Source organism: Chiloscyllium punctatum, chromosome 26 (genome assembly GCF_047496795.1).
Source record: "Chiloscyllium punctatum isolate Juve2018m chromosome 26, sChiPun1.3, whole genome shotgun sequence".
Classification (NCBI taxonomy): Eukaryota; Metazoa; Chordata; class Chondrichthyes; order Orectolobiformes; family Hemiscylliidae; genus Chiloscyllium; species Chiloscyllium punctatum.
In genome coordinates this window covers 46,325,426-46,353,035 of record NC_092764.1, presented here as the reverse complement: position 1 = coordinate 46,353,035, position 27,610 = coordinate 46,325,426, and the positions used below count along the sequence as shown (strand labels likewise).

Genomic DNA, 27,610 nt, shown 5'->3' with positions numbered 1-27,610 from the left:
GCCATAACCACCAAAACGTGATGAAAAATGGACTACAAATTCTAAATGTATAGAATCAGGGTCTGAATAGCAGACACGTTGCATTTTATTAATACAACCAAGTTTACATAAGCCTGATCCAGACATCCAGGATTGCAATGTAGTTGCATTTCCCACCTACTAGACAAAATTCCTGATTTCTTAAAGCACAGTGTATAAATACAATATCCTATTTGCAGTTACTCATCCAAAATGCTCATCACTATGTTGCATAGTGAAATGTCAATTTTATTTTGTTGGTTAGTTCCCTCAAAGTGGTTCAAGATGGCAGCTCACCCCCACCTTCTCAAGGGGTAACTAGGGATGGGCAATAAATGCTGGCCAGCCAGCAACACCTACGTCCCACAAAACAAATTTTTTAAAATATTGAAAATAGCCTCAATTTTTAAAAAGACAGATGTAATGTTGGAAGAAAGTGTAAACAGATTATTTGTCCATGTTTATTGCTGCTGTGAGGATACCTACCCCTCCAAAATGAAGTACCACACACTGAAGAAAATTTAAAATAAACACAATCTTATTCCCATTCAGACTGTGTTATGGTGATTAATGATTCAGCACACATAGCACACAGATTAATCAAAACTAAATATTTCACCTTAACTTAGATGTGAAATTCAAAAACAAAATACTATGAATGTCTGAAATCTGAAAAACTACAGAAAATGCCTAAAGGAGGCATTGGACCTGGCAGCAGCTAATGAAAAGTCTCATGAGGGCCATCAATGTTCCTTGGTGGTGAAACCTCAGCAGCACAGCATCCAAGAGGACAGCCATTTCAGTCACTTAACTTTTTAATTAATGGTGACTTCAGGTCCTGTGACATTTTGTCTGCATCAGAGCAGCCCACTGTCAAGTGGGGAGACTGGCACTTAAAACTTGGTGGCCTCTCAGCTGGATTTGGGTTCTTGATGAGTGCTCCATGGCTGATGAAGAAGCAGTGTCTGACACCACTTTACACCATGGCTATTCCTTCTTCCCAATTGCTGAGGCCTAACCACAATTTCCCCCAACCAGACTCACTACACTTCAAGGGACACAACTCCCCCGCCTTCCAAGGAGACACCTTTTTCTGATGTTGCAGACTCAGTACTGACCACTGTGAGAGTTGGTGCTGTTGAAACTGCCAAGCTGCAAACCCTCAGATTGGGCCATCAGCTGTGGAGGTCAATGGCCAACTTCAAGTAGACTTGTTAGATGCCTCTTAACCAGCCACTGAGAGCAATATGCTGTCTCTGAGTTCCATTGTCTGCCATAGAGGAGGATGGCTCCCACTTTTTGCTCCAATAGTAGGACTTCCAGATCTGCCAACAATTTGATTAATTTTTGATTCTCACTCAGATAAGCCACCAGATGTGCTGAGCATTTTGAATGGTTTCTGCTTTTATTTTAGGCTTGAAGGTTTTGGTATCTCGAGTCAGTGACAAAAATAAATGGCGCACAAGATTATTTTAAAATAAAATATCTAAATGGATTATTCAGCTCTAGCTTAACTCTCTATTCGTAAAGAGGGAATAAAGAAAACTTTAAAAATTGTAAAACTTGGTTTTCCTTCCAGACTGTCTTCAGGTGTGCTCAAAACCATGATTGAAAATGCTGCTTGAAGACACAGTGCTTTTTTTAAATATTTGTTTCTCCATTTCAATTAAATTTCTGATTCATCTGATTTGATGTTTCACAATAATGCCTACAAAGGAAACCCTAAAAATTAACAGGTGGTCCTTTGCCAGTCATTTTAAGTTGTACTAGTCTTTGAAGGTTACATTAAAATGCAAGAGAAGAAGGAAGAGATGATTGTTCAAGAAAGTAGCTTGCGTACGATTCACATTGAGCACTACGTCAAGCAGTTTATCAGTCATGCAAGTTATACATGAAGCAAAATGACCAATCAAGATTTTGCCAAGTCATCACAGTTTTTCAAAATAATTCACTGAATGGCATTATGAGTGTTACCAGTAAAGGGCTATATATCCGCCTTGGGGCTCAAGTGTGTCCACGTTTCTGGAACAAACTTCGAGGCAATTTTTAAACTCCTACAAAAAATGGCAGGTTCAACAGCTGATAGAAAGATGGTGACCATCCTGGCAGGGCCTTGGAATTACCTGGGGGATAGGGGGTGTCTGTTAATAATTTTTTGTACTTTTTCTATACCATTGGCTTTCTAGACTGCTTTAATGATGCCATCTTTGTAAGGGAACTCTTTGTTTTCTAGCTTGGAAAAAACAGACTGTCCATATAAATGTGAAGGAGGTGGCGGGGGATCATTAAGAAAACTGAGTAGTGGTGCACCACTGGTCTATGTTACAGCAATCAAGCATCTGTCATGTGACCACGTAGGTTATAATTGGAATATTTGAGGGTTCTCACAAACATCACGGGGAACATCTCAGAAGTCGGCAATTTTCTTACTTGGCTTTTGCACAACTGATGCTTACTTTTCTCTGCCATGAAAAGAATTAATGACTGCAAGATATAATGGAAAATGCTGTCCTCCATGTTGTTATTCATTCAATACAGGCTAAGAATACAGGAAAGTAACATGTAACTGACTTATACCTTAATGAGCTTTTCTGGAAAATTGCTTCAAGTTGCAAACACCTTCACACTGTGTAGGCATGTCCCCGTCTTAAATGTACTCTTAATTGAAGGATCATCATTGGTGGATGGCAGCACAACCAACTGGCAAACTACAGGAAATGCAGAAACACTAATGTATCTGCAACAAGTTCTGATGTACACATACAAGTTCTAGTTATCGCTGCTTCTGGAGCTATTGTGGCCTCAATGTTTCCACAGCTGGTGTCTATTGCCACATGGAGCATGCAATATTACAGAGCTGTCCCTGACAGTTTATCTCATGTTTTCTTCCATTTGCCACTGCTGCATTGAACAGCGTCATCATAAGGCTTAGTATCCATCCTATGACAGGCTAGAACTGTTCCTTCAGGTGAGTTAGTGCTAGCTATAACAGTCAGGTCTGTAAGTCACATTGCAGTAGCAGAATTATTCAGGAAAGATGCTGCTCCCATATGTCTACACCCCGCAGAGGCTAACGTCACAAATGAAGATGCTATGAAGATGCCATATTCTGCATAGTACACAGAAGTATTAATCTATAATATCCATGACATGAGCATGAAAACACATCTGAGTGTTGAACTTCCTCACACTACAGATATCACATTTCATTGTATGCTGTAAAGAAGCAACTGACTCCTTAATACAGTCCAGGTGCTGAACTAACTGCCTTGTAAAAGTAGATCTATTAAGACCTGAAACCCCTTGCAAATCAGGAGTGGCATGCAGCATGATGGATATCTGCTTTGTATTAGGTGTCCTCTCATCATGCATCAGCCGACTATTCTTTCCTCACATCTGGATGTTAACACAATATGATCTGCACATAATCATATTAATGGGACATATTATGTAATCATTGGCTTGCTGATCAATATAGCAAAAAAGTACAAGACCTATCCAGCTTAATCAGCATAAACCTTGTCCATTCCATGTTTTGCCTTCCAAATAAATCAAAACAACTTGCATCTAAGCAGTGAGCTGTTTTATACTTGGGATTTCTTCACCAGATCAACACTGCCGACTCCAATTATCTGCAGATTTAGCATTTAACATCAGGGCAGTAAAACTTCGTTCAGGATGTGAGAAGACTATTACTACAACAGTTTCTTCAGCACACTCAACCAATAAGTTGCAAGTAGCTTTTTAAATGATTTCTCAGAATGATATTTCCTCAGTCATTAATTGCAGAGAAATGGCTATTCTCTTAATTGCCATTGAAAGGGTATTTAGCCTAACACACACATGGCTTCCTGTAATACATTTTCTTCACAATATGACAAAATTTGTGTAATTCTCCTATTTTAACTTTTGATACTTGGGAGTATATGATGAATGCAAGATATTTCTATTGTTCCAAAATACTTTGTAATAACTTTCTAGCATAGTGATATTTATCTTACAATACTACTTTAGAATAATATTCACAACTTTCTGAGCTCATTTCAGTCATTATAAAACCTTTCCAACCAAAACTAGATCGCAGTTATTGACACTTGGCTGTCTGACCAGGCCCCTTTTTTCACAACTGGAGGCCATTTGGGCTCCTGTGATAATGTCGTGTCCTTATCTCTAAGCAAGTTCAAGTGCCATCTGCCCTGGAGGTACAAATATGTGAATAGGTTTTTATTGAAGAAAACAATACTGGAGGTCATTTGCTCCCACCAAAGATTGTCTCTTTTTACTACATCACTGTAGTTACCCATATTTCTGGGCGTTTTATCATCACAAAGGGCTATTTAAACTAGGCACAGAGACATATGCATGGATATTTATCATTCTAAAGCCAGATTAATGAGTTCCTGACAATTGTACTGGTTACATGGCTCAATACCTGTTGGAAAATTGTTTAAAGATCATTACTATCTATCCATCATGGTTTCATTACTGCCGATGAGTTGGCACTGACCAGATGCAACTATGTTTTGTTCTTTATATGTTACTTTGTAAGTCTTTTATAAATGATCAAGAACTCATTTGTGCTCCCATGCTCAGTCATGGAGAAGTACTGAATAGCTACCATTTGTGAACAGTTGAACTAAATACATCTAGGGAACTGCGAAATGCCCTCATGTTCATGAACCAAAATGCAACTATAGACGCTGGGCAATAATACACTATGAATAACACTCTTGATGCAGAGTTTTGTGCATAATATGACTTCAGTGACAGAGCTTATGTGATTTCCTATCCATTAATATTAATACGTAGAAAATCACTAACCTGAATTCCTGATGTACTCCCATTTAGAAGCAAAAAGTTATAAATTTTATCCAAAAATGTCATATAAGAGAGAAATAAGTCTAATACAATCATGCAATGGCAGCTGTTCTTTTTAATGTTCCTTAGAAAAATAAACTTCAGTTCAACAGAAGTTAACAGTTATGTATTTCCACATTCACATATGTGTCAATATTATTATGATCCTGGAATCATCTGCAACAATTATGTTTGCACATTTATTTTGTTATCAACACTCAAATACATTTCCAAATGAAAGACAAAAAAAATTTTGCAAGTTCTCATTCTCTAAACAATCAGGTTAACCAAAAGCCTTCCCAATGAAATCAACACTAGTGTAGTTGTATTCTGTGTTGTAAGACATTTGGAGATGAAAAAAAGATAATTCTCCAAACTGTCAGCCCTTATTTTGAGTTTTGAGAAATTCAGGCAGGTTTTTATCAGCAAGAATATCCATATCTGTCTCTTCCTTACCTTTCAGAGTAACAATAGATGGTAATATCTTACATTGAAACTGTTGAATTATTAATGTAGACTAATAATGTAAAGTTTGTAATTATCAGTAATATACCACAATACTTGATAATTAAGCCCCAACATACCATGAGCAGCTCTTAATACACCTTGAGTTTTAAATAATTTTGAGATGGTGAGAATGTACAATATTAGCGATTTACGAAAATAAGCAGATTGACTGACTGGATCTGTCATATAAACTTTCCAAGCAAAGTATACAGAGCAGCTTACAAACTGTTTTGTCCTTTATTTTAACAAAAGCAAATATTGTTTGTGAATGACAAGCATCATACAGATTTTTGATCAAAAAACCATAGCTTCTCATCTGGTTTCATCTCAATGCTCTTTTGCATAGTTTCATCTTTAACCCTCTTTCTGATCCACTTCGTTAATCTGTTGATTCGAATGTAGTGCAGTGGTCAGGCATTACATAAAAGAAATTGAGAAAGTTCAACAATTTTCTAGGAGTATTTGAGAGTAGTTACAGAACACTAGCATTTGTTCTTATATAAATCAAATGCCCATAAGAATATAAAGCCATAAAATGTAAATTTGTAAGTATGGTATTACAACTTTTTTTTTACTAACTGTGTTACATCTGTCTCAGATAGGAACATAAGGCAGTACACAAAATGCCTTAGTGGTGATAACCATGGAAACAGCTGTGTAGCACACAACAGCTGGCACTACAATAGATAACCCTGGGAGGGAAGTGTACTCCAGCTGTGGTGACTCGAGGAGAAAAAATGAACAGGGAGGATTAGCTCTAGAAGCCATGCCTTGCTGTCTGTGTGCCAGGCCTCTGTTCAGCACGCTGATTCCCTGTAGTGTAACACTCTGCTCATTCAATTCCCACTTAAATTCTCTGCAGCTCACTGCTCTCAAGGTTATTAACACTCCGTGGCAACTGACCTCGGTCATCCCACTTTCATTCACCAGTATGCAACAGATTTGTACCTACACACTTGATGGGACCGCACAGAGCTCCAAGAAGCTGGACATAACATTGGCCATACTCCAGTATTATCCTAACTGATGCCAATCAAATTCTTGGCCGTTCCTGACAGATGCCTGTACAGCATTCTCGTTGAAAGGAGAAAATTTCCAGGATGATAAACTCTTATTTTCTCAGTTTTTCAGCAAAGTAATTTCTAAAAAAAGCATATACTTTATTTCTAAGCTCTTTAACCCTTTGATAGTCATATTAATGTAGAATACTGAAAATGAAAAGATGTTATTAATTTTAGCAAATTGAAAATAATCATTCCAATATTCTACCTAGAATAGCAGTAGTTAATATTCATTTTAGTTTACACAGTGTAATTTTACATTATTTAACTGTTTTCTTGCAACTCAATCTAGCATTAAGTAAATACTGTGAAATATTACTTCCTGATTTTTATTGCTGATTGATTCAATGTTCATAAAGAAGTACAGACTGCTGGGGAAGTAAGGAAATATGAACAGAGGGGATAAGAGTTATAAGTGCAAAGATTTAGATTAGATGCCACAAAGTTTTCTTTTTGCAAACTTTCTGACATCTGGAACATGTTACCAACATGGTCAGTGAGTATGGATTCACTGTAAAGAAATTGGACAAATTCCTGCACGTGGAAGATCTCTTCTGCAATTGGTTTGATCTACTACTTGCTCTGGTTAGAGGTATAGTTTTAAGTAAATTGTTAGTGGTTATATATTGTTTATACTGCTGTCCATTGCAGTTCAATTATTGTGTTCTAGCTTGATGAATGTTCATGTGCAAGTGGATAAGCGCACATCCATTTACAGGGGTCCGGCCAACTATTGGCTATTGTTGAAATGAAGGCTAGATTTTTCTTTTCTCTCCTGGTTCAGTTTCAACATATTTATTCATTTTCAAGAGGGATTTGACCCAAGGTGATTGGAGTTTGAGGGGTGAGATGCGAAAACAAACATTTCATCTAAAGAGTGATGTGCTGCAATTCTTGGAAGTTCAGGGATTTGCATATGCTCAGGTCCAGCACAGCAACTCTCAGTTTCTGCAATTCTTTTAATTGAGCTTGGTAAGTGTTGACCTGAGGATAACATATCTTTTCCACTTGAATCAAAGTTAGTGCATTGCAGCAAAATTAGGAACTCCATGACCTTAAAAGGGCACTGGAGAGATTGTGATTGAAAAATACAAATGTTCACATATTCTGAAATATTTGTCAAGAGTATTTTTCTGATGGAAGAAATAAGACTAATAAAAGAAAATCATTTGTAAATATTGACTTATTCAGTCAGTCATTTCTCAGGGCTGTAAAAAATTTCCCAGTATCGATGAGATTTCATTCTGTTATAAATGAAAGAATGGCACAGCCAAAGAAAGACAGAGTAATAAGCATGAATATTATGCCCTTATAACCCAACTCTAATGGAACAGTTAAATGAAAAAGGCTTACCAGCAAGCTTATCAATGTAACTCTGACCAATCAATTTTATTTTGCCCAAACTGATTTTCTATATTTATGATACTATTTTATTTCACTGTATCTATACCAATTTACTGAACTATAAAACAAGTCTTCAAAATTGAATGAATGATTGTATTATAACATGGCAATAATCAAAAATGTAATGGATTGCTAGCCTTTATACTTAGAAGAATAGAATTCAAGTCAACATATGCTGTGCTTCAACCATCCAAACTCTGGGAGAGCACATCTGAAGTACTGTGGGCATTTCTGGCTCCACACTTTCAGAAGGATATATTAGCCTTGGAGAATGGCCAACAAATATATAGTAAAATGATACCTGGATTCCAAAGGTTAGATTATATGGAGAAATTGCACATCCAGCCTTGCGTTCCCTGAAATTGAGAAGTTTAAGAGTGATTCAATCAAAATTTTCAATCAAATATTTAAAGGAACACATTGATAAATAAGCAAATTAAGAGAAAATATCTGGATTAATTTGGAGTTTGGGACATGGGGCAAGGTCTGAAAAGTATACCTGAAAAGGAAGGAAATTAGGAAGCAGATGCAAAGAGTGATAGAATTTTGAAACTCTCAATTTATTCTTGATCAGTTGCAAATTTTAAAACTCAAATTAATAGATTTGTATTGTCCAAATGTACCAAGTGATATGGAGCAAAGGCAGGGGTATGGTGTTAGTTTACTGATGAGTCATTATCTCATTAGATAATGGAGAATAGACAGGTGTGCCTAAATAGTTTATTCCTGTTCCTGTTGGCTGGTGACAGACTGGCAGCCAAGGTGAGAATGGCACAAAATGCCATGGTCACTTGTGTCCATCATTTATCTGCTCAACCTTGTCCCTATTGCTATTTTACCAGCAGCAGGAGAATGGTTTGGCAATCTGCCTATTCGCGTGCCAATTGAAATCCTTCAATTAGCAGATAAATAACACCAAGCATTGGCAACAACAAAAAAAAGAATTGAACCTGGTAACCTTCCCTGCCTAGGTTAGTGTTTTAACAAGGTGTAAGGTTCACTCTTAATGGGTTCCCTGGAATAATCAGAAGCTGCCTAGTCCCAAATCTTTCCCCATTCAGGTACCTTCCCACCAGCTGATCCATTCCAAGTTCCTGATTCCCACACTCTTACTCACCAGGGCTTCCTGTCAGGCTCTGGCTCGATCCCCAGATTTATCTCTGGGTTCTAGCTCCTGCATTGTACTCCTCCCTGTGGGCCCATCTACAATACTGCTCCCGGTGACACTGCCAGTAATGAAGATTTAACAGCAGTTCTCTGAATGCTGACTTACTGATGAGTGGGAGTCCTGCCTCAAGGCATTTAGCAGCAAGTGGCCAAGGAGTGAGCCTACCAAACCGAGATAGACTCTCTCCCAGATTTTCAGTCTACACTTCCACAACTCACCTTTTCATACACCCACCTTTCCATTTGCTAAATATGGAAGGTGAGGTAATGACAGTTATACTTAACAACTTCAGTTATGGTTACACACAGCTCAATTTTAAATCTGAGATTCAATCAATCAACTGAATAAGACAGAATTACAGATGTGGGTTTTCTAAGGTCTCACCAGAAAAAAAAACTGTCCTTTGCTCAAAAGTAGACCTTCTCCATGTTATCTTTCACTTTAAGGCATTTTTTTTCTATAAATGTTTCAGCTGTGAACCAGGGATCTTAACACTTTAAGGAAGCTGTGTGGAAAATTAATTGGTTTGCCATGGATGTGTATTAATATTTGCGTGAATCTAAATTCACCATGTGGCGAGAAGAGTTTGTGGCATTACTCACAATGTTGAAATATAATTTGAACAGTATTGTAAATAAATGCTGCTTTAAATGTTGAACTAATACTGAATAAATCTGTAGTACTGATTAAAACTGTATACATTAAACCAACATAACAGATTGAAGGCAGTCACCCTCAGACACGTACATACATGCCAGCTGTATCCTGTTTCTGCTAATATGTTAATATAAGGATTGAATTTTTTAAAAAAAGCCTTATTCCAAAACTAAGTGACATTGTTTACATTCTACCATTTTCATTTTAAAAAGGCTATGAAGATGTTAAGAAACACTCAGGCACAGCCTACATAATAGGATGGATAAACAGTTCTGCAAAAACTGGCGATCAAATTCAAATGAAAGCGCCACTGAAAACCAAGCAATGAAAGGAACATTTTTCTTTGCTTTAATTTTGCAAAATTGTACACAAAAAGAGGACATTGATAAGTCAAGATTTTGCTCACAGCATAAATTTATAATTATAAATTTCATTGCACGCAATTCATCTTTAGACTTTGAATCCCATCTTATTATATTAGATATACAGATACATTTAAAATTCTACATATCTGCAGTCACCTCTTATTTCCACAGACATTAATGAATGGTATCTGGTCAGCAATTCAATTGACCATAACTTTCTGATTCATAATTAATTTTTAACACACAGAAAGAGCATTGTTTCCAGTAAAGAAAGAGAACGTTAAACCCATGACCTGCTCTTGACCTCTGAATTTCATACAAGACAGTATCTATCAACCAATTATCTTTGTTTTTATGCAGCATTATACCTCGTGCCCCATGTAGATGGAGGGATTATTTATGGTTGATACTTTTTCACCCGGAAATGATTCTTGAACAGTCATATGCCCTGAGGTTACTCATGGTCATGAGAGTTTCAAAATGCTTTTTCTCTAAGATGTGCACAGAGTCAAAGAATCATTAGATGAATATTCAATTTTGTAACCTGATTTTATCGAAATGAAAACATCCATTATGAGATGGGATTGTAGGAGTTGAGATCAGTTAATTATTTTGATAACTGGTCCTGCTCAGTTTCCTCCACAAATCCGATGAAGGACCAAACATTCTTCACCATCTATGAAATATCTCAGGAGGATTTTTTTTTAAATCAGGAAGCGACACTTACCATTTTAGTCTAAGACAGAATTTTCTGCTGCCTTGAGATGCATGGGCAATGACAAGAAAGTTGGGAAAATGCAGCAAAACTGAAAAAAGTCAGAATCTCGACATTTCCTGCGTATCTTGATGCACACATCACTGCTCAGAGCACTGAACAGTTAAAGGGTATGGCACAATGTTACAGCAAGTATGTGCCTGTCCCTAGTGAGGTCAGGGATATCACCATAGTCAATCACAAGGCTCATCTTACTCTAGTCCAGGGGGTTGACCATGGTCAGTCCTCAAGTCAAGTGCAAAGAAATCCGGGCACTGTAGGTATATCGCTTGGGGTGCTGTGGTGACATCAATCTGGGGTGAGGGGCTGAGCTAATTTTTCCTACGGTGAGACAACTGGAGGACTGAGTATTATGACAGTAGATGAAAGAGTGGTTAGTGGTGGTGCAAGAGCATGAGATGTGATCAAGTCCTCATAGTGCATGAGTGGGAAGCGTAGGGGATATTAAGGATTAGCAGTCTGGGAGGATCAGTTGAGTTCGAGCTACTGAGTGGACAAGATGCTCACAATAATGAGATGTAATCCATGAGGCTTGGTCAGATGAACATGCAGTGGAAGAGTTAAAGTAATTAATGGCCTTGTGACGGGGAGATAGCAGAAAGAACATGGTAACACTTACCTTTGCAGAGCTTAAAAGATCATTAACTTTCTTTATGCACTGTTATGTTTTGGGTTCTTACTAAGACCTTTCGCTGGCCTGGGCCTCTACCCTGGGTCTAGCTGAGACTAGTGGCATTACCTCCTTCACTGGTCCCCTTTCCACCATCCTGTTACCCAGCACCTCCAGGTTCATATTGTTGAACTTTCTTTCTGGCCATTTCCTTCAGGATAATAAAGTTCAGGGCTGTTGTTGACTTTCAGGGCCACAAAAGGGTTGAAATATGGCATCAGCAGCATGAACATCACAAAGTCCTGGCAGAAAGGTCCACTTCCACCATTCCTGCCACCAAAGAAGCTGGTTGCATAACTAATGACATGAGGAATGGAAGATCCAGGAAAAAAGGTCACAATACGTCGTGATGTGGAGGCGCCAGTGTTGGACTGGGGTGGACAAAGTCAAAATTCACATGACATTGGATTATCGTCCAACAGATTAATTTGAAAATCCAAGTTTTTGGAACCCTGCTCCTTCCTCAAGTGGCTAGTGAGAAAAATTATATCGGACAGAGAATTTATAGCAAAAGATCAAAGGGTCATACAACATATGTGAATGTATTGAATAAACCTAGATGGTTCTTAAGTCTTTAATCAGTTACAGCGGAGCTGTAACTCTCTTTACAAAACACGATCAAAAAATGGGAACGTTCAGGTGAAGATGTGTTTTATTTTTGCTCAGTCACAGGACAACTAACTTTTTGTGAAGCTCAATCATTCATCTCAGCACACCATAATTTACACTGTAGAGTGTCTGCTCCCTTCCGGAGAACGTTGACAACATTTTTTAGTTAAAACTTGAAAAATGAATGCTTTAAACTGCATCAGGACCACCATCCTTCATTTGTGAGGAAGGTTATTCTAATTCACCAACAGCAGATATGATTTTATTATAATGAAACAAAGATCCACAAATACTGGAAACTGGAATCAAATGTAGAAGTTGCTGGAGAACCTGGGCCAGGTCTGCAGTATCTGTGGAGAGAAAGTGGAGTTAATATTTGGAGTCTGGTGGTTATTCTTCTGGTATGATTTTACTTTCAGTCCAACAATGGTTTGAATTTAATTGCACCATTATATCCTTTCGGGAAAGAAACTGCCATCCTTACCTGGTCTGGACTACATGTGACTCCAGCCCCACAGCAAGGTTGTTGACTCCTAACTGCTCTCTGGGATGGACAATAAATGCTGATCTAGCTAGTGACACCCTCCTCCCGAGAATGAAATATGTAAGCAAACTTCCAATGTACTTCACAGAAGTGGAACTAGACAAAAATGAAGAAAGTCAACAACAGAAATATTACTAGAACTGCTCAAGAGAATGGTGAAATTGGTAGGTTTTAAGAATGTCTTCAGGAGACAGACAGAAACAAGTTTAGGGTGGGAATTCCAGTGCTGGGGACCTACACAATTGGAAATGCAACTTGAGTAAAGGAGAATTGGCATTAAGGCACAAAAAGACACGGTTTAAAGGAGCGTACAGTTAGAGAGTCATAGAGTCATAGGGGTGCACAGCATAGAAACAGACCCTTCGGTCCAACCTGTCCATGCCAAAAGTATGGTACCTTGGAGTTACAGTTTGGCAAAATGTACAATTACGTTTAAGATATAGGCAACACAATTTTGAAATGAACTCAAATTTATGGAGAATTATGTTGGGCCATTGGAGTAAGTTGAACCTGAAGTTAGCAAAAGCAAGGATTAGGATTTCAGTATCAGATTGACTAAGGCAGTGTAAAGATAGTCTAGATAACGGAGTTGGAAGTAGACAGTTATTTTGTGAAGGGATGCGAAGCTGAATTTAAGATTAAATGGAATACCAAGGTTGTGAACAATCAGATTGAGCCTGAGCCAGATTGGAGAGGAGGTGGAGATTCTGGTAGGGGTAAGATTAAACAATGGCTGGGGACATTTTAGTGTTTAAATGGGGGGACTTGAAGTTGTCTTAGACTTCATGTTCGACAAGCAAACTGACATCACAGGGACAAGCAGAAAGCTCACGAGAGATATTTGAACGATATAGTTAGATGTGATTAGCCTACAGTGTGGAACCTAATATCAGTTCATTGCATGATGCTTTTGGTACAATTGGATAGTTTTTATAGTTCTGCTGTCAACTTGCAAATGATTAGATTTATTGAATTCAGCTTCACAATTTATCATGGCGAAAATTAAACTCATGACTTTTGAGTAGTACCATAATACTAGGAAATCCTAATTGAATAAATCCACTTTAAGATACTGCAGTTTTTGTTCTAACAACCTCTATATGAGGTACACAGGACAGTTGGTAGCTGGAGTCATATATGATTAGTTAATACATATTTTTGTAATCTTAAGCATAAAAACATTTTGCAAAGGATTTCTTGAGTACATTGGCAGAGTTCTCCTTGGAACAAGAATTCACAATATTAGGGAAAAGAAACCATTCCCTCAAATTGTGAACATTCCAGGTAAAGGTGATTAAATGATTACGGAGATCCTTTTAAATTCCTGTTTAAAACAAAGTTAGACTAATACTGCAGTCAAAGTGAAATCAAAAGAGATTTTTGGTTGTTTTCTGCCAGTGAGCCCTTAAGTCCCTGGTCTTTAATATCCTTTTCATATCCAAATTACATGGCCTCTTTTGTGATATACATCTAAGACCACATAGCTAAATCAATCAAAGAGTTAAAAGTCATTAAATCAAGTAAATTTTACAAAGTTATTCAGCCTCAATTCAAATCTCACATTGAACTAACGTATAGAAAACCGCCTCACTGCTGAATGAAAATTGTTCAAAACATTTTAAAAATTTGATTTATTATTGTCTCATGTTTCCACAAAACAATGTTAAATTTCATGCTTTTCAATTATTTTATTTAACAATCAGATCAACTAAGTAGATTATTCCAAGCATGTCCTTTAAGGAAAAAAATATCACAGATTTATTCTTGCACATCTGGCATGAGCATATTCAATGTGGGAAATGTAGTTGGAAAACCCTTTGGGCTATAATATATTCACACCAATGTATCACATATTTATAACTGCTGTCATATTTAGTTCATATCCATATGTAATTGCCTTATGCTGTTAGGCTGTTAACAATCTAATATGGTGCACAGATGCACTGCTTTGATGTTGCGGTTTGAGTCTGTGTCTGACAAGGCTGAGTATTGACCAGGCTGTGAAGCAGAACAGCTGCCATTAAAACTGTGACTGTAGAACTGTATTTTATTGATTGTCTCTGCAGTGCCTCTTAATATTATTTATTGAAGCAAGCTATCAATGGGAAATGCTTACTACCTCCTCTTATGTGTGGTAATTGATGGGAAGTGAGGCATTGTGGCCCCTGCTGACCCCAATGTACTGAAAGTCAGATGGATTGCATGTAACTCAATTATGATTGATATTATCAAATTACATGATGCACAACATATTATATTGGTTCTTTCCAAGGAGATTTATTGACTTATTTTCTCATTGATGTCTTCTTTAAAAAAAATTACTGTTTAAATTAACCTGTAAATAAAAACAATGTAACATAGATCATACAGTTACGTGGTTATTATTAAAATTGTTAGCAGGTAAATATCATAAAAAGGGGAGTGTAAAGTGTATAGACAACAAATATCAAAGTTGTCAATTGCTGTTGAAGCTGTTAGAAAGTTAACTTTTTGAAGGTAATAATACAGTAAGTAGCATGCAGCATAGGATAATAGAAGATTTAGACAGTAAAGTTTCACTCTTTTACAAAATGAATGTAATGATTAAAATCTGTAAATGAGGACACCACTTCACTGTTTGTATAAGATAAGCTGATGTTAAAAGTGTTATCTATTCATTAGCCAATTAAGTCTGAGACTTAATATGAAATTTGGAAACATTCATGTCCTTCATGTTGATGAATCAAATGGGCGGTTCATTTCTAAACAATGAGAATTTTCAAGTAAATACAGATTAGATATTTTCTTTCCAATTGTCCCGAAGACAGAGGTGTGGCTGCTAAGGGGTTATTTTTTGCACATGTGAAGTGGGAGTTGACACACAGCACACAGACACAAGATGGCCACTGAGCCATTATATGGAAAAGTGAAGCATACATAGATACTGCCTGAGACCAACAGGATCCCAGCACAATAGACATAGAACATGGATAATTAGTTTAAGGTGGGCGGGGGAAGAGAAATCACATCAGTAACATCTACTGCCCACCGAAGTGTCTGAGTCCAGCCACCATCTTCAATAGAAATGTTAAATACCTGAGACTGCTTGTATACAAGTGTTAATACCTTAGATTTGCAGTAATGGAAAACAATCTTCCTTCTCAGAAAGAATAATTACAACCAGTTACTGCAGCAATGGGCTTCTGCGTAGCTGCTGAAACTGACAATGACTCTGTAACATTCCTCTGAAACTGATAATGACTCTGTAATGTTTTCTGTAAACAAACCATACTGTGCAAACAAAGACTCAATATCTGGACCATTATACCATGAAACATATAAAATATCGTGACGTGCTCAGAGGGTGAGAGAAGACTTGCAGCTGACAGCCATGATGCCGGACGGTCTCTCTCTCCGGAGCTCTGTTTTTTTTGTACAATAAACTCTGTCATTTAATCCTGATTTTGACTCAGAGACTGGTGATTTTCCCCACAATACATGTCTAAGAAGAAAATGATAAACATTCTCTTTGAACTGCTGCGATATTTGTGCTGGATTCTGCTCCCACCACGGTCTTGAATATAGATCTGTAGGCTTCTGACCAACCAACAATGAAGGAATAGTAGGATATTTTTGAGTTGGGATATTGTGTGCAACTTGCTGTGAAACCTACATATTACCTTGACATTGCTGAACTTGTCCTCAACACTAATGATTACAGATGAAAGAAGTGCAATTGAAGTAAACTTGCTGAGTTGCCACAGTAAAATCTAAAGATAGGTCACATTGCTGCTACAGGTAAGCAGGCTGACTATTAAGTCCAATGGGAGGCACATTGGGAGGCACTGTTCTGTTCTGGATGATGTTGAGTCTCTTAGCTGTTGTTGTTGTGATGTTCAGCTGAAAGTACCTTGACTATTCCATCACATTCCTGGCTTGAACCATTAAATTCTGAAAAGTTTTGAGTGGTCACAAGATAAGCCACATGTAACAGAGCGCCTAGTTCTGTCCTGCTCTTTTGACAACATCCCAGAATAAGCCTGGTCCATTTAAGCTTAAGGTTGAGAAGAAATGTTAAGCTGTGGCTTTCTGGGGGAGAAAAAAAACTGAATTAAATGTGTTATGTTCTTACATGACTGCCCCAGAAACTTGTGGAGTTTGACACCTGTGGGGTAACAGATAAGAATTGTTTCAGATAGTTTGCTGCTACCAATCCGCTTTTGTCTTGGGCTTATCTACTGAATAGTGGTAGAGTACACCACCATAACTCACCCACAGAAGCGATACTGTACTTGTATAACAAGGTTTATTGCATGATAGCGACAAGTACAATTACATTTGATCATACATAATGATTTGGACCTTAGGGAGCTGGTACAAGTACATCAATAGAACTCTTTGTCCACACTTACAGACTGTGTGTGACATCAGTGGAATGGGAAGAACAACGTATTATGATTATTAATCATGTGATCTTATAAAATATTCCAACCCAAGCTTTGTTTCCACATAGTTGTCCTTTCATACAAGAATATAAATATATCCCATTTACTACTATCCAATCTGCCTCAAGTGTTTGGCAACACAAATGCAGGTAGTCAGGACATCCTATATTCTTCTCAGCATGAATTCACTTAGAAGAATGGCAAGTCTTCACTTCAGGATTGCTGACCCTGGTTCTGATCTGTGGATCATGTCTCTGCTGAGAGATCTTTTATCTCACGGTAGCCTTTGTGGAAAATGCTGTTCTTTGTGAAAATATAGTGGACCATTACCATATCTGGAGGAACATTATTTTCCTGAATTTCGTACTTGGAATACAGCTGCTGTGTTGAAACAAGTAACTTTATTCCTTGTGATATGCTAACTTTATGAATCAGGCAACAGGTTGCTAATTGGAAGAGGTAGGGTTTTTATTAGGTTTATTTGGAAACACTAGCTTTTGGAGTGCTGCTCCTTCAGCAGATGATTGTGGAGAATAAGCTTGTAAGGTATTCTGAATGTTTAGACCAGAAAGCATCTTCTTTTTGATTGGGTCTTGGATCTATTAATTTTGTTCTGGCTCCCATGGAGTCCCGTGAAGCAAATCTCCCTTGAGTTGTTAATCAGGCTGGATATCCTCAGTCACACATTCTGGGTATTTGAGAGGTGGGGCATTGGGTTTCAGACTCTCCATTGTCTTACTGAAAGATTGCTGCTCACTCAGACTCTCTGTCACTGACAATGACTGTTCTGTTTTAGAATAATGAGAATTGGACCAGCCCTGTGAAGTCTATGACTTCCTCCATGTTGACAATATTAAACCACTAGGAGAAAGTGAGGACTGCAGATGTAATTTGTAGTGTTCCTATGTTTCGGACAGTTACTCAACCTGTACATACACTCTCACTTCCACAGGTATAACTTCTAATTCTTCAGTCATGGTAATTGGTCTGGTAGGAGAGCATGTCTTAACATGCTCCTTTACCAAGTGCAAAATCACCAAGTTACCCTTTAACATAGAAAAGTTCTGTCTCTTCTGGATCAGCAAGATCACCCTGGTTGCTTCAAGTATCTTCTTCAGTGCAGTTATCTTTTTGAATGAGTTATCTTTCGTAACAGTCATGGATGTTCTACTGTGTAAAGCTCTTTATGCATTTGACCACCAGTACCTCTGTTATTCTAAAATTATGTCTTACTTTCTGAACATCTTTTGGAAATTACCTACAATCTTGTAAAGGTACTTTTTTTTACAAAAGTGACAGCTAGGCATTGTTTGTGCTTACAAGTCCTTGATATCCTGCAGCACTGTTAGTTTAGTTTGCAGGAGGTAATTGGTTTGTTCTTGATGCAGATTTGCCAGATGCCTCTTTAGAGTGTCCATACCTGATAAAAGGAGAAGAGAGCAGAGTCTTTTCACTTTAACATCTGTCTATGGTTTCTGCTTCTTGGATTATTTGAACAGCATTCTCCAGGATTAAATCTTCCTTGGACTGTTACAAATGCAGTGATGCTTCATAGGAATTCTGAAAAAAAAATACTGTCTCTTATGAATTCTGATTTCAAAGCTATATTTTACAATTTTACACTAATCCGAAGAGGTCATTATTGAAATTGTCTGTGAATTTTCTGAGAAGTTAAATTATTTTGTTAAGTTTTGTTTGTTCTTAAATTGAAATATCTATGAAGAGCTTTTAAGGCATCTTCAAAAGTGTCTGCAGTCTTTTGATGTTTTGCCATCAAATTATCGTCGTCCATAATTGGACCCACTGAGTATGATGCATTAACCTACTCAACTTCAGGGGCTGTGTGTATAATTTTGAATCAATGTAAATGCAATTTTAAGAACTCTCACCTCCATGAAGTCCAATCTTTTGTCCCATATGGCCACAAATTTGGTAGGAAGTATTGTATTTTTATCTATTGCTTTTCAATGTGTCGACTAACCATATTATTGTAAAGGTATTTTAATTCTGTACCACTTCAACGTTGCTTTAAACCTGCTGTTCTTCAAGCTTGTATTTTTCTATTCATCAATATTATGTTAAATTGTATGAGTATAGAGTTTGTAAAACAGTGATGTTGCTGTATTTTCATTATCGGAAATCTTTTTAACTCTACATTTTGTAATATTGCATCAAACTCTTAACAGGCCATTCTGGTATAATGTGCATTTCATTAACACAAGTTGGCTATAACGCAATTGATGAATTGGGGATGTTTTAATGCAAACTTTCTACTGAACGAGAAAAGCTATTTTCTATAGCGGTTTTCCATTGCATGACTTTTGAAAGCACAAGGTTGCAGAGGAACACAACTGTCACATTATAGCAGAACAACCTGCACATTCAAGATTTTAAAACTTTTTTTGCAACATTTTATCGCTTTTTCTGCTCACTGTGTTTCTCTGCCTTTCTTAACAATCCTTATGGTAGCTATACTCTTTTTTTTGTGATTTTTTTTCTGCCTTCTTCAGCCAAGATAAAAGTCTCCCTACTTCTTCCTGGGTAAAATAGATGGTTTCCCACCTTTAACAGCCTAAGCTCCAAGCATGTTCTTCAACAATTGTTTCTTTTAGATTCTTTAACTGCAGCTTTTATAAATCTTCCCACCAAAATCACAGCTCAAAAACTAAGTCTCAATATTTTAAATCTTTAATTTTTTCCCTGACTTTTCTTCTTCCACTACACTGTCCACTAGGTTTCTTTGCATTTGCTTGGTTTTCAGCTTATAAAAATTCTGAGACTCTCCCAATTCTGTACGGTTGGTCTTCTGTCACTGTTCCTTGGGCACAGACTTAAGGTGATTGGTAGAAAGCTTAGAGAGAAAATGAAGAAGACAATTTTAACTCAGAGGGTGATAGAAATCCACAATTTGCTGCATGTGTTGGTGGTTGAGGTGGAAATATTCAATGTATTTAAAAGGAACCTGAATCTGCAACAGAAATGTTACAAATTGCAAGACTACAGAACAGATGCAGGAAAGTAGGATCAGAATGGAACTATTCTATTCAGCCAGCACAGCAACAATGAAACTAATGGCTCCTTTCTGTATCCTAACTTTTCTCTGCATTTTCAGGATTTCATTTTATGGTGGGACTCAGATCCACATCACGCTAACAGGAGGTATTTTCCCTGCTGACTACTATTGATACTTCTACTAATATGTTGTGTTGGATTCAAATTGTTTGAGGTAGTTCATTGCCATGAATCCAGCTTTATCTTGGACTTTTTTTAAAAGTGATAACTGATAGAGGATACACCACCAAAGAATGTCAATAGAAGAGGTTATAATCTTAGATAACAAGGAAGTTCTATTCTGTGATAGCAATAAGTACAACTATAGTAAGTCAGGCATAATTTCTACAACCTTAGGGAACTGGTACAGATATCTGCTCCCTCTGAAAACTGGAGGAGAATGCGTTGTTCCAACAGACTGTAAAAATCAGTGGAATGGATGAAGCCAATATCACATGAACCTTAAACTTTTCAGAATCATTACATTATACAACACTAAGCATCAGGCTATTAGTGATCAACTGCTCTTTGATAACTCCTGCTAACAAATTCCTGAAGAAATTGATAGGACAGGGATTCAAAAATGATCCCTATTCTGCTTTTAGTACATACAATACACCTATGCAATTTTCAACATTGTTGGTTTGAAACGAATGTCAAAGCCGCACTGGTATAACTTGGTCTGAAGGGGTTGCTCATCTTGGAACAGTTTGTTTTATTCACATTCAGAATGTGGATGTCACTGGCTAAGCCAGCAATTATTGTCCACCCCTAACTGCTCAAAGGGCAGTTAAGAGTCAAAACATTGCTGTCACATGTAGACCAGACCAGATAAGGATGGCAGGTTCCTTGCCTAAAGGGCATTACTATTCAGAATTATTAGCAATACTCAACTGGTTAATTGAACTGAATGCACACAATACCTACAATGATGGGATAGTGTTCACATGGCACTTAGAAAGAAGGACTTGTCACCTGACATCTCAAAGCAGTTTACAGTCAATTATGAACTTTTTGAATATTGCAATGTAGGAAACAGAGCAGCCATTATGCGCTCAGCAAATTCTCAGATAACAGTATCTTCTTGACTAGATAATACCTTTTTTTGTGATGGTTTTGGTGGACAGCATACACTCAACCATGTATGGTCACTTCAATAGGTTTTCGTTCTGAGATTTCCTTGCTATTTCTCATGGTTACATTGAAAAACAATGTCATCTGAATCAGGACAGATTTTCTGAATTGATGGTGACAGAGGAATGACAAATGTGTGAGTCCACATGATTTACAAGTATGGTGATTAGAACTCTACTGTCATGCTAATCAAAATTTCCTCGTATATGTTCAGTTTTGCACAACTCAACCTGTTCATAGTTCAACTCAATTAGCATCACAGCAACACCAAAATACACAATGGAGCATGCATTTGATTTTATCTTCAAAGTAATTACATAGTGGACATTTTCAATTGTATTATGGACAGGTGTTTGTTTAACAATGCGAACAGGGACAAGAAAGTCAAGTAGATTGTACTCTTGAGATAGTAGCTGCACCAGATGATGCAGGCAGCAATATCCTTCAGGACCTATAGCTTAATCAGTGAGGGTACTACCAAGACACTTGTAAAGGAGAACATTGAGTTCTGATGAAAAGCACATTCTATGCTTTAGCTTCCCACTGTACATTTTAATGAGTTGATGTTGTGTTGAAAATTCTGCAAAGAAATAATTTCACTCAATACACAAAGAAACATCAGATAAGAGAGAAATAATGTGCATTTATATAACGTCAAACTTGAGCTCAGGATAACTAATTTTTGACTTGCAATTGTAGTTATATAAAAAAATTCAATAGTCAATTTGCACAGAGCATGGTCTCACAAACAACAATGCAATAATGGTCAAATAATCTGAGTTAGTGCCGTTAGTTGAGGGATAAATACCAAGCAGATTTGTTTCCTTCTTCAAAAGAAACCTGGGACATTTTATGTCCACCTGATAGGACAGACAAGGCAATAATAATCATCTTATTGGAAAGACCTCATTTATAGTTTCATAGTAATAGAAGTAGTAGTAGACCATTTGGCCCATCAAGCCTACTCTGCCATTCATCAAGATCATGGCTGATCTATCCATCATCTTTACTCCCTCTTATCTGCATTATCCCTATAACCTTTAATTCCCCTACTAACCTTTAAACCCCATCCACTGTGTCATGAATATATTTAATGAAGCTGCTTCTACTGCTTCCTTGGGCAGTGCTCTGCAAGCACTGCACTGACATGTCAGCCTAGATTTGTGTTCAAGTCATTGGAACAGAACAATTCCTTCCCTGTCCAAAATTGTCTGAAATAGTATAGGCCCAAGTGTTATCTGTTTAATACAGAAAGAACATGTGCCTCACATTTCATTTCGATCAGGTTTCTGTATCACAACTTAACAATTTTTAAACAAAACACTCTGAAAGGAACAAAAGCAGTAATATAGAAAGTACAAAGTTATCTGTAAAACGAAAATAATGTATGACACAAAAATCAGAATGTCTTTAATAATGGTCTGACAACACTGATCCAACTTTTCTTTCAAAGGGAAGAAATTTTTGAGTTCTGATGTTCAGCCTCAACAATAGATAATCAGTGGTAATGTTTTCAGTCCCAAAATGTTAACTCTGATCTCTCTCCACAGATGCTGCCAGACCTGCTCTCCTTTTTTAGCAATTTCTGTTTATGTTTCTGATTTACAACATCCACAGTTCTTCTGGTTTTTATACTGTATATCACTGTTTTATAAACACAAATTTTATTCAGTAAAAAGTTGCCATAATCTTACCAAACATAGGGCTGCTCAATCATTAGAGAGAGACAGCTAGTGTTGGTTTAATCTAAAGGTCACCATGCCTCAGATGAGGGGAGAGGTTGAGAAGGAGACTCCTTTATGATAACTTAAGCTGGTACAGGAATTGAACCCATGATGTTGGCAATATCTGTATTACAAACCAGCTGTCAAGCCAACTGAGCCAACCAACATATACACACTGCATATGTGCAAGTCTAGAGCTGATTATATTTAGTGATCGAATTACTACATATAAATCTTAGCTGAAAGTTTTTCTTATAATTTTAAGACTATGCATGAATAGTTAATTAATTTGGTCAATTATTTTGTTGCAACATCATGGGCTCAATTTCTCTTGCTCTCTTTTCTCTAGGTTTGACATGAACTAGTCTTGTGACAAAACCACCAGTTCATCCAGACTCAGTAAAGAATTAATCTCCCATTTTCTAAATCGCTCCAAAAATCTATTGTTAATTAGAGAAAATAATTCATTTGATCATCAAACTGACCTCAGATAAAGAGCTTGAAACATGCTACACTTTTCATTTTTAAACTATTTTGTATGCATTTTAATATTACCAGTCAACTTTCCGGAGAATCTACACTACTTGCAGCTTAGCAGAAAACCACTACCAATGATTGCGGTCAACTGAATTTTGATACTGAAGATAATGTTTGTGATGTGAAGTTTCACCAATTCTATCAATACTCACAGTAGGTGTTACACAACTGATTTTCAAAAAGACAATGAGTTTAATTTAAGACTAATGGCTAGGTAACTAAATAAAAATAAGCCTACTGAAACACAAGGTGCTTTTAATGAGCTTTAGTCAAAATTGTACCATATATTAGGTACACATGGCCCTGAAGGAGGGCATGGCAACCATTCTTGCCTACAAATTATAAAAGGGTGATACTTTCAGACAAAGTATTACTCCAGTTAACATTTACTAAAGACTAAAGCTGACTAAAGACAGACTTCACACAACTTTCACCAACTGAATTTATTTGCAACATACAGCATGAGCTGAATAGAGGTGGCTCAAATCACTCACCCGGTTTTACTCTGTACTTCTAGAGCAAGGGAAGTTCTCAATCAAATCAAAATCATTGACAATCATTGAATTATCCTCCTTTATCCAACATTCTCAAATTGAAAGTGACTGAAACTCTATAAATAACAGAAAAGAATGACAATAGATTGTATATTTAATAACAGTAGAAAAATAAATACTTGCTTTCATTTAAAGCTACAGTAAATCTCTCTCAGGGATGTGTTGAAGTGGCATACGTACAGCAAACTACCTAATGCAGTGACTAATATTTTACATGTAAATAGGTCTCAGCTTAACTTGTCATTTGAAGGGCAATATCCTGATAAATGCAGAATAGGCTCAGGACAGGACTGAAAGATCAGCTGAGATTTCACCCTGAAGTGCAGATTGACAAATTATAATTTGTCAACATAAAACACAAACTAGAAAGTGATACTTAGTATTTCTAAAAGGCTGCTCAAATGGCCACATATGCTTACCTACAAATTATAAAAGCAAGCTTCTAAGACTAGTTAGTCAAAAAACAGGGATCGACTTTTACCTGAATATTATTTTGGAGAGGTTGAAATACATTGTCACATTGCTTCATTATCACAGCATTGTTAAAGTAAACACGGTACCTGCCAACACAAGAACTCCCTCCCCTAAAAGTAGAGTCAGGGTATCCAAAAGTATGCATGCAGATACCAGGTGCTTAACTGCCTCCATCAGTTGTATGGTATTTTATGATTCTATCAAGTAGGTTTGCATTCGGGTGAATTTGGTTTCAGTGATGAGTTTGGATTTTATGGCTGTAAGTTAGGGTTTCGTTTTTTTTTTACACAAAATTGAGCATTATTGGAGTACATACAGTAAAATATGTTTTAAACATTATGTTTGTAACCATCTATCAAATGTTAGTATAATAAAAATATTCCATATTATTGAAGTCACTGTACAGAGTGTTATGAAGTGTTGTATACAAGTAAATATATTGTTACTTTGTAGCAATTCACTCTGCTAAGAAACTGGCAACTATAAAGGTCACATTTTAGTGGTATTAACGTCAACATTATTAACAGAGACCATTATTTATTTTACTGGATTAGTAATCCATGAGTTCAAATGGAAGTTTGGTACTTAGAATTCAGGATTCCAAATAAAATTGGAAACAGTAAAAGTGAACTGGAAGCTGTCAGATTCTTTTAAATACCTAACCAGTTCAATAATCTCCATTAGTAAAGGAGACCTGCAGTCCTCATTTCATCTGGCCTATATATAATTTGGTACAAGTCCAATAAAATGGAATAATAAAGCATCTTTAATTCATCAGTCCACTCCTTCCAGGACAGAATCTTCAAATTTTATACAGAGACAGGCTTCAGGTTAATAATGACATTGAGAAAAGGTTTTTTGTCAAACAGTATATGGCTTTTTAAATGAATCAGTTTCCTTATGACTGTCTGAAGTAGCTTTGTAAATCATGACGTTGTATAGGAAATACAGATAGCAATGGTTCATGAGAAAAACTTGCCACCAACAACCTCTTTGTGCAACCAGGGTTAGGCAATAATTGTCAGCCTTGCTAGCTGTAGTCACATCAGAGAATGATAGTAAAAAGTGGCTGATTCCTCCATCTTTAAATGCTTGCAAACTGTCTGTCTTTCTCTTGCCATTTCTGGAGCATGTTTAAGCAAGTGGGAGTCCTAGGCCATTCCTATCCCAGAACTCAGATGTTCCAAGATTCTTACCAGATATATGATCATACATTTCCTTAAAACTGTGTTTCATTGACTGCTGGCCTTGTGCCCAAAAGCAGAAATAAGATTTGATTGGCCATTTGAAAATCAAATTAAAGGTTTCTTTTCGGTTTTTTTTGTGGCCTGCTAGTTTATATACAAGCACGTGTGGAGTAATAAAACTTCATTTCTCAAATGTAATTTGATTTTAGCAGCATTTAGCATTTAGAATTTCTAGATCTTCAAAAGCTTCATGTGATCTTAGGTAATTTGTGTATGTTTCTCAACCGACCACCAGGTTTAATGAAGTAGTAGTGCATCTTAGTGACACAGCCAGTTCATCAATATTTCCTAATGGGTAAGAGCAAAGTCAACTTCTCCTTATGTCTGCCTACCCATCATCACTACCCAACACCAATATAATCTTTGATTAGTCATTAAAATGTTTGTTACCTGCTAAAGCTAAAAATCAGGTTGAAAACCCTTGTCTGAAAATGACCTTTCTTTTCCAAAGTCTGAAAAAGAAACCGAAATCTCTGGAGGTTGTAATGGGGACGGCTGTTGGCAATAGTTTAGAGAAGTCCATTTGAAATTGGCTTTATTAAAGTATATATACAGGCAAGCCACATGTGAGAAGTAACAGTGCAAAAGCCACTATAAAAGGAAGGAAAAGCAGTGATTTGAGAAGGTTAAAAGAGAGTAAAATCATATGATTTTATATTGGTTCAATTCTACTAGGGGGTTTAGAAAATGATAAAAGGGAAAGTTGACACATTTAGGTGAATAAGTTAAAGGCATGCAAAACCATAGCCTTTCATCCTTACCCAGGTAATCTTGAGGCAGCACGTCAGCTGTACCACTATCAACAAAAGAAAAACTAATTCAATGACAAACTGGGTGCAAAAACAGCTTAAAGAAATTTGGTTTTGACTCGAATCAGCATTTAACTGTCATCTTCATTGATGTTTCAGACAGTTTGGACAAAAAAAACACCAACCTGAAACAGCTGCATGCTGATTAGGCGTGGGCTTGTGGTTTTTGGAGGCAATGCTTTCCATTAACACTCAAAGAACAACAAGTCAGATTGAATCACACCTTAAAACTGTGAGAAACCATCCCTTTATTCTGATTGTAATCGGCACTCATTTGGGTGGCAATGAAAGTTTACTTGTCACAATATTACTTAACTTTAAATCAATTAGAGTATCAGTCATCTGCCCCATGAATTATGCAATCAATTATTCAAATTAAGTGGGTTGTCACCCAGAAGGTATGTAAAGGCGGCTGGTTAGTAGAGATGTGTTATTTCACAGGAGAGGCCAGTTTCTGTATTTTCTGGAATTCAGCTTGCTTTTCACAGACATGAATAATTCTAATAAAATGACAACATTGACCTAATCATCATCTTAAATTAAAGGACATAAGAAGAAACTCATCACACTGACAAAAATCAATGAATGACAAATATTATTTAAAAATGCTGACCGCATAAAACTGGTGGTAGTCATAAAGTAGATGTATTTATACAATTTTGCTGCACCTATGGGCGGCACGGTGGCACAGTGATTAGCACTGCTACCTCACAGCGCCAGAGACCCGGGTTCAATTCCTGCCTTAGGCGACTGACTGTGTGGAGCTTGCACATTCTCCCAGTGTTTGCGTGGGTTTCCTCCGGGTGCTCCAGTTTCCTCCCACAGTCCAAAGATATGCAGGTTAGGTGAATTGGCCATGCTAAATTGCCCGTAGTGTTAGGTGAAGGGGTAAATGTAGGGTCTGGGTGAGTTGCACTTCGGTGGGTCGGTGTGGACTCGTTGGGCCGAAGGGCCTGTTTCCACACTATAAATAATCTAATCTCTAATCTAATGTACAGCACAAGTCTTCTATCATAGTGAT

The 27,610-nt window shown here is 37.1% G+C and overlaps 1 long non-coding RNA gene across 1 annotated transcript in view; it reads right to left on the bottom strand.

The window, feature by feature from the left end:
* Nucleotides 1–12,375: 12,375 nt before the first annotated feature.
* The window catches only part of LOC140496167 (uncharacterized), a 36,664-nt gene continuing 21,429 nt past the window's right edge, over nt 12,376–27,610 (bottom strand). The window contains exons 6-9 of the long non-coding RNA XR_011964192.1: nt 26,542–26,576; nt 24,000–24,115; nt 18,480–18,619; nt 12,376–12,441 (exon numbers count right to left, since the gene is read on the bottom strand). This is a non-coding gene — a long non-coding RNA (uncharacterized lncRNA). The remainder of the gene's footprint in view (nt 12,442–18,479; nt 18,620–23,999; nt 24,116–26,541; nt 26,577–27,610) is intronic.